The sequence below is a fragment of the Eleutherodactylus coqui genome, chromosome 5, assembly GCF_035609145.1.
Source record: "Eleutherodactylus coqui strain aEleCoq1 chromosome 5, aEleCoq1.hap1, whole genome shotgun sequence".
Lineage (NCBI taxonomy): Eukaryota > Metazoa > Chordata > Amphibia > Anura > Eleutherodactylidae > Eleutherodactylus > Eleutherodactylus coqui.
The window spans coordinates 271,929,820-271,938,687 of record NC_089841.1 but is presented as its reverse complement, the minus strand read 5'-3'; positions in this window follow the sequence as shown (position 1 = coordinate 271,938,687).

Below are 8,868 nucleotides of genomic sequence, written 5' to 3'. Positions count from 1 at the left end.
TGCAGAGAACAAATCTGTCCGATCACAGAACCACGTGGCACCTGATGGAGCCCATTGACTATAATGAGGTCCATTCGGATTCCGTCAGGCCCTCTTGGTGGATTGGATGGATCTCTGCCATAGCCCTGAACGGAGCCTTCTAACGAAGATGTGAACAGAGTCTTTCATGTTAGATACAATCCAATACGATGTGCAAACCAAAGGCAAACACAGACACAAGGGGGATGGAGGGGCTGTGTGCAAGAAGAGTATGTGAGCTCCTTGTACCCAGTCAAGAACTATGTGATCTTCAAAAGTTCTTTTCTAATAATTCTGGTCAATCCATCAAATTGGATCGGTCACCTCTTGTCTCCAATCGGAATTAATATCAATCTATTAAAAAGCAATGTTCCTGTAACACAAGTATGGCGTCACGTTATTGATCATCGGCTCAGCTGCACTCCTAGTGCCTGTGAGAATTCTGCGGAGCTCTACAATGAGTACACCATTGGCTTGTATTTGAACTCTGTCTATACATGGCGGCGTCCAACTCCATTCATTGTCTATTAAGAAGAATCTGTACCCCACGTCTGGGTGTATACTCCTCTAACGGCCGGCCGACAGCTCTGCTGCATCAAACGTTACATGACTGCAATCTGTTTATTCTGAATCTGACCTTTAGGAATCGGGTCTCCTGGCCGCAGAACAGAAACACGGATGTTGCCATCTCAGTGAATCAACCCCCCCCCCAACTGGGCGAGTTCTATTTATTCCAACCTTCTGATCTGGGCCTTCACCCAAAAGAATGATGCCTGTTCTTTATATACTGATGCATGGAGGACCTGCTGCAGAACGGGCCGATGTAAATAAGACGTCGAGCTATAGAAGATAAGTCGTCACCCGTGTATCTGCAGATGAACATCTGTTTATACGCTTCACGGATCTTGGCCAAAAGGCATCTATAAAAAGCTCTTCTGAAAATACCGATAGATAAAAGCAGCATTTGTTTTCAGAGTCTAATATAGGAAGTCATTAAAAAAGGTTTCTGCTTGAAAATGTAGAGGTGCCCCGCAGGGATCCAACAACTGTTCTGCTCCATCCAAATGAGCTAGTAGATATACTACGTGCCAGAGAAGCTCCTAGAAACAAGGTGGGTATAAGAACCACATGACCAGGACTACTAATGGTCAGGCCCTGCCCTAAGCGGAGGTATGTGACCCCGCTCCATTTCAGGGCGGACTGAGGATGCAGGTTATTAGCTTCAGAAACCTCTTAAGTCCTGGAAGGGTCTTCAGCTTCTTTGGTCTGCAAAGCTTTGCACAGCATTGTTGCAAATCGGATGCCAAGGATCCCCGACAGCAAGAAGATGACAGGTCTTCTGCTCCCCACGCGCTACCGACTCAGAGTAATGTTCTTATCTAAAACATGCTGGAATATACAAGTTGTAGCAATTTAGGTCTGCCTCATTCAACTCAAAATAAGCCGTGTGTCACTGGAATGACACGGATGACATGTGCCCGGGCGCACAACTTTATATAACCTCAAGCAGAGAGCCAGGCGACTGGTCAGGGCTATAAACATCTCCTCGTTCCTGAGGGCTCCTACAGGATACATACTGCTAGCTCTGCAAGGTCACATCGTGGGGTCACACATAGGGATCATGGCACATAGTGGAGAAGGATAATGCAGGTCCAATCGGACACAATCTATTCACAAGACAGAAGAATGAAGAAAATTGCATTTGACACATTTCTATAAACACCTGAATGATGGTTGAATGGAGGAGCTGCAGTAAATGTACCACCTAAAAGACCATCAGGGCTCTTTCCCAAGAGTGGATATATTTTTTTTCATCCATTCATACAATGTCGTTTTTAGCAAAAAAAAAATACACCGCACCCAGAAAACCCTCGCTCTGCCAAAAATCCTCGGAATGCCTTCCAGTGCTTATATAGAGGCGCCTGTAAGCTTTTCACAATGTTGGATGCTACAAAAATGCCCCCCCCCCCCTCTTTTTCCCTGCTCCCATAGGAGTCTATGGGACCCAGCGGCATATATCGGCCAAAACATAGATCCAGAACTATCTTTTGGCTGAGCGTATTTGTTCTATTTTTCGCACTGCGCCGTATATTCGCCTGTGTGAATGGCTGCATTGGAAATCACTGCTTCACACGGGTACTGTATATGCGCTCGTGGGAATGAAAGCCTTAGTGAAACTTTTTTTAAATTTCTTTGATGGCCTAAAAGAAGGAAAAAAGGAAACTCCATTAAATCCATGTTAATAGGTAAAAGTTAATGATGTTTGTTTGTCTGAAATTGGTAAAAAGGTTAATTTTCCCTAGAACTACCGTAATGCCACTCTGGGGCTTCTGGTGGCACAGCTAATCAGTCCTCAACAAGAGGCTGTGCCCACCGGAGACCATTGTTCTAAAGCTTCTATACAGACGTAAACCGTCCGTCAGTCACAGTCTGACCCTGCAGACCTGCGTCCTTCCATCGGACACCGACTTCTTGGACCAATTGCTACATTTGCTAGGTTAGCAAGAAGAGACATGGCAGAAAGTGTAACTGCAAGATCAGACGATACAGGACGTGTTCAGGCTGTTACCATGGAAACACATAGGCCTGCATAGAAACTGTAGACAAACAGTAATAGATTGCTAACGAGTTGTCTGCAAAGTTACTTCAGATGATAATCTTGCAAATTGCTCATTAGAGCGAGTGATTTGCATGGTAATTGTGCTGTGTGAACGCATGCAGAGAAAGACCAATCACGGATAAATCGCTGATCGGATTTTTCATGCAGACCATTAAGGCGTCGCTGGTCTGCCGCTGCACCGTTCAACTTACACAGGCGATGGGGGTCATCTATGAATGGCCTGTTTATGGTGAATGGAGGTGAACGGGCCGGCGCGATCCCCAGCCAATCTAAATCCATTCACTGTGTGATGATCCTCCCTGGGACCGTTCATCACTGGGACCGCTCTCCAGGACCTGACAGTCCTCCAGTGTAAAAGGGGCTTTAGTGATAAAGGTTGAGCTGCAATACCAAATGCAGACCAGGGTTAGGAGCGGCAGGACAGTGGTGCCAGGACATGGTTGTGCCCCTCTGATTGCCCTTAGTTGGTGGCTGCACTTGTTTCATCACAAATCAACTATTGTTCTTCCCGTCATTGAAGTCAATACAATACAAGTTAGATGAGGTGCTGCAGGTCAGGATGTTGATTACACCCATATAACCAGCTCTGCTTGGAAACATAAGTTTGGTTTTGCCATTTGTTCGTCATCTTAAAGGGGTTGTCCCGCGCCGAAACGGGTTTGTTTTTTTTTTCAATAGCCCCCCCGTTCGGCGCGAGACAAACCCGATGCAGGGGTTAAAAAAGAAAACCGGATAAAGCTTACCCGAATCCCCGCGCTCCGGTGACTTCTTACTTACCTGGTGAAGATGGCCGCCGGGATCTTCTCCCTCGGTGGACCGCAGGGCTTCTGTGCGGTCCATTGCCGATTCCAGCCTCCTGATTGGCTGGAATCGGCACGTGACGGGGCGGAGCTACACGGAGCCGCTCTCCGGCACGAGCGGCCCCATTCAGAAAAGAAGAAGACCGGACTGCGCAAGCGCGTCTAATCGGGCGATTAGACGCTGAAAATTAGACGGCACCATGGAGACGGGGACGCTAGCAACGGGAACAGGTAAGTGAATAACTTCTGTATGGCTCATAATTAATGCACAATGTACATTACAAAGTGCATTAATATGGCCATACAGAAGTGTATACCCCAACTTTGTTTCGCGGGACAACCCCTTTAACTTCCATTTATTGCAGAAATGTATATAAATCTCCTTTCTGGAACTCCGTGCCGGACGAGGTTGCTCAAGGTCCAGCAGTAAAATTAATTCTGGGGGTCCCGCTATAATGCTACATACAAATGACCCGATAAATTCTTGGCCGCTGCATTTTTCATACACTTCAATGGAAAGGTAGCTGCATTTGTCTAAGCTGAATGTGGCAGGAAGGAAGTGATTGACTCCCATAGCGGAGGACCCCAAGAGGCGGCATTAGTGGAATATCATGTAAAGGTTGATATGAGTACCCAGCTTGGTGGGGGGGGGGGTAATAAATAAAAATTACCTGAAAGTGCTGCGTAATAAGTTGGCGCTATACAAATAACAAGATTTATTTTTATTTATATCGCCCTCCTCATGGCTGAACCGTGCCGCTTTATTGGACCATGATTGATGTTTAATTTTCAGCCGCGATAAAACACTGGTTGGAAATCCCGACCATCGGGAGCGTCGGATTCCAATGCATCCGTTCAGATGATTGGTTTTCCCGTGTAGGCCGTCTCCACAACTCGGAGGCCTGTTGGGAGTTAGAAATGTATGAAATGCTGCTGCGCTTCAGAATAAGATATACCCGGGTTCATGATGCCTGAAGCTGAACCTGATAACAGAACCCCTTAACCCTTTCCAATCCAATTTGTATCCTGGTTTTCCTAGGGGGCTTACTCTTTTTCTGCTGTTATACAACGGCGCTATCTGCTGGCTAAAGCCAGTACTGCATGAGGTGACATGTTGGCTAGGCTCCGACAGCAGAGAGGCTGGCAATATACAGTAAGAAGACCCCAACGGACGTCTTCCAACATCGGAGCTGTACAGCCTTAAATCATAATGTCTTCAGAGGTCAGACAGTGGATTGGAAAGGGTTAAGAAGGATGTTCCTTGTGAAACATGGCGGGATGCGATACCGTTCTTGGCTCTAAAACCACATGCAGCATGGAGCTACGTGACAGCGGTGCGAATGAGGCCCCAGGCTCTGCGCAGACTGTAAGAACCATCTTCATATGATGTACATATTCCGCAGCACCTACACAGAGGGTCTATATACAGACCTTATACACAGTATTACACTAAGAAGCTATTTGCATCAGCGTCAGGCCTGGTCACAAGAGCTCGCAGCGGGGGACCGCTTTACTGAAGGTGCCTTTAGATGGAAGCATTTTTGTTAAAAAAAAAAAAAAAAAATTGGTGGATCGTTCAATTTTTGAAACATAAAAATAGTTCAGTGTGAATGTAGCTAAACTAATTGTTCGTTGTTCATGCCGTTCGCGAACACTAACAAATTTGTAAAAATTTTCATAAACAAAAGTAATTGATGTTTCTGTAAAATTAAACCCTGCCGATTCCACTGGTAAGACTGAATAATAGCGGCACGTCTCATTTTCAAGTTATTTAACCCCTTCATGAGCAAGCTCCCCCCGTTTAAAAAAAAAATCATAACCCCTTTATTTATCAATTGATCTAGCCGTTTGAGGGCTTGTTGTTTTTTGCGGGACGAGTTGCATTTTTCAGTGGTGCTATTTAATGTACCGTATATACCGGCGTATAAGACGACTTTTGAAGCCCGAAAAATCTGCTCTGAAGTCGGGGGTCATCTTATACGGCGGTAATACAAAAAAAAGAAAGTGTCAAAAAAAAAAAATCATTACTCACCTGCCCCGGCGTTCTGCGGCGCTGCTGCAGGCTGTCGCTCCCTCCTGGTCCCCGGCAGAGCATTGCTTTCTGGACACGGGGCTTGAAATCCCCGCCTCCAGAAAGCTAATACTGTGATTGGCTAACACACGCTGTCAGCCAAACACAGCCATTCAATGACATCATTGAATGGCTGTGATTGGCTGAAGGCGCACGTGTGTTAGCCAATCACAGCCATTCAATGATGTCATTGAATGGCTGTGATTGGCTGAAGGCACGTGTGTTTTAGCTAATCACAGCCATTCAATGATGTCATTGAATGGCTGTGATTGGCTGACGCCGTGTGTTAGTCAATCACAGTATTAGCTTTCTGGAGGCGGGGATTTCAAGCCCCGCGTCCAGAAAGCAATGCTCTGCCGGGGACCAGGAGGGAGCGACAGCCTGCAGCAACGCCGCAGAACGCCGGGGGGAGGTGAGTAATGATTTTTTTTTTTTGCTCCACTGTATTCCCGGCGTATAAGATGACAGTTGGGGGGTCGTCTTATACGCCCCATCGCCTTATACGCTGGAATATACAGTACTGAAAAGCTTTAAAAAGTTCTAAGAGGCGTTCCGACATTTTGGAATACATACAACTTTTTTTTTGTGGACATTCACGTTGCAGGGTAAATAATGCGTTACTTTGATAGATCGGACTTTTACGGATGCGGTGATACTAAACATGTACTTTTGTTTTATGATTTTGATTGTTATTTAGTCTCACCAACAACCTGTAAACCACCGTTCATTAATTACAGCTTACTGGTGGATGATCCGCAGTGTTTCCTCCACGTGGAGACATCCCCTATATGTTACATAAACCCACCCTTATAATGTTCAGTCAGCGTGCGGTGTGTAACAGTGACTGCGGAATAGTTGCACAATCCATTTTTTTGTTTTTTTTAAAGGGTTTTATTTAATGTTATAGTCATACATGTGATAGGCTTTTAACATTCTAACGTCCCCTCGCAGGGGGCCAGATATTGCCATCAAAAATAGTATTTGCCTATAGCGGCTAATAGAATACAAAGGTATAGGGTTAAAACAAAACAAAAGGGTCAACATAGAATTTAAAATCAGTAGGTCAAGAATCCATATCAGCGGACAGAAGTGTCTGAATTGCGTGCATATTTCTATTTGGTCACTAGAATAGAGGTTCAGTAGATGATATAATAAGGCGTAATCCCGGGATCTCTATACATTCGATCCAAGATTGCCAAATTTTCTGGAAATTTATCATCGTATCTGTTCTGATAGCATGAATCCTTTCATATAGCATAATTGAAGATATTCTATCAAGTACAATTGGAAAAGAGAGAGCAGTATAAAGCAAGGATGAGATTAGTGGCGGTCCAATGTGAGGTGGAGAAAGAAAAGTGCTTAAAGGGGTTGTCCCGCGAAAGCAAGTGGGGGTATACACTTCTGTATGGCCATATTAATGCGCTTTGTAATATACATTGTGCATTAATTATGAGCCATACAGAAGTTATTCACTTACCTGTTCCGTTGCTAGCGTCCTCGTCTACATGGTGCCGTCTAATTTTCAGCGTCTAATCGCCCGATTAGACGCACTTGCGCAGTCCGGTCTTCTCCCTTCTGAATGGGGCTGCTCGTGCTGGAGAGCTGCTCCTCGTAGCTCCGCCCCGTCACGTGTGCCGATTCCAGCCAATCAGGAGGCTGGAATCGGCAATGGACCGCACAGAAGACCTGCGGTCCACCGAGGGTGAAGATCCCGGCGGCCATCTTCGCAAGGTAAGTAAGAAGTCACCGGAGCGCGGGGATTCGGGTAAGTACTATCCGGTTTTTTTTTTCAACACATGCATCGGGTTTGTCTCGCGCCGAACGGAGGGGCTATTGAAAAAAAAAAAAACCCGTTTCGGCGCGGGACAACCCCTTTAATTTTGAAGTGGAATAAGTAAAAGGACTTACCCCAGACGTAACTGTACCCTGGATGTGAGGGTAACAGTATCGCCCAAATTATCCAGAAAGCCAGATGATGTAGAGTGCAGAGTCCAAAGAACTGGTCAGGCAGACATCCCAGGAAGGGAGAGCATCATGGGGTGGCTCTAGGTATAGTATATACCAGAGAAAGCAGGATACACAGATATTTACAAAAGAAAAAAGCCCCTTGCGCTCCAGTTATTCGGTATATGGAAATAAGAAAGACGGAATATAACTTACTTTGTAGGGGTGTCAATGCCTGTGACACCCCTAAAATCCAAGTTGGTGTATAAGATAATGGATGGAGTACGTGCTCATGAAATTCCAGAGTAAAGATGTTTATTTTAAAGACATGCAGCGCGTTTCGGCTAATATAAATAGCCTTTATCAAGCAATGAGTAGGTGATTTCCATGCTGAAGCGATGTGGATTCTTGTAGCCATGCATGCATATTGTATCAATTTATGGGCTTGGTACCTAGATCGCGCAGGGTGATCCCCCAATAAGAAGACTGTAGGGGATTTGGGAATCGGACCCACAAACATTTGGTTGAGAAGTCTGTGGACTTTCGACCATAGTCTGTCTACTTCTGGGCACGTCCACCATGTATGGAGCATATCTACGCTTTCTTGACATCCCCTAAAACATAGTGGGGAAGAGGTTGGGTAGAGATGGTGTAATCTTTGTAGGACTAAATAGGTCCTGTGTAAAATTTTGATTGAGGTCTCCATAAGGGAGACTTGGTGGCTACCCTTGGAGATCATGGTACAACAATGCTGCCATCTAACATAGTAACATAGTATGTAAGGCCAAATGAAGACATTGTCCATCTAGTCCAGCCTGTCTATCCTACTGTGTTGATCCAGAGGAAGGCAAAAAACCCCAAGGGCAGAAGTCAATTTAGCCCTTTTGGGGAAAAAATTCCTTCCCGACTCCCTAATGGCAATCAGACTGTTCCCTGGATCAACCCCTAACAGTTCCTACCTGCCTATATACCAGGATTGACACTTAACCTAATATTTATATCCTGCAATATCCTTCTTCTCCAGAAAGACATCAAGTCCCCTTTTAAACTCCTCCATGGATTTTGCCATCACCACTTCCTCAGGCAGAGAGTTCCACAGTCTAACTGCTCTTACAGTAAAGAACCCCCTTCTATGTTGGTGATGAAACCTACTTTCCTCTAATCATAGCGGATGTCCTCTTGTTACCGTCATGGTCCTGGGTGTAAACAGATCATGGGAGAGATCCTTGTGTTGTCCCCTCATGTACTTATACATGGTTATTTGGTCGCCCCTTAACCTTCTTTTTTCTAGAGTAAATAGTCCCAATTTGGATAGCCTCTCTGGGTATTCCAGTCCCGTCATTCCATGTATTAGCTTAGTTGCCCTTCTTTGTACCCCTCAAGCACTGTGACATCTTTCCCCAGCACCGGTGACC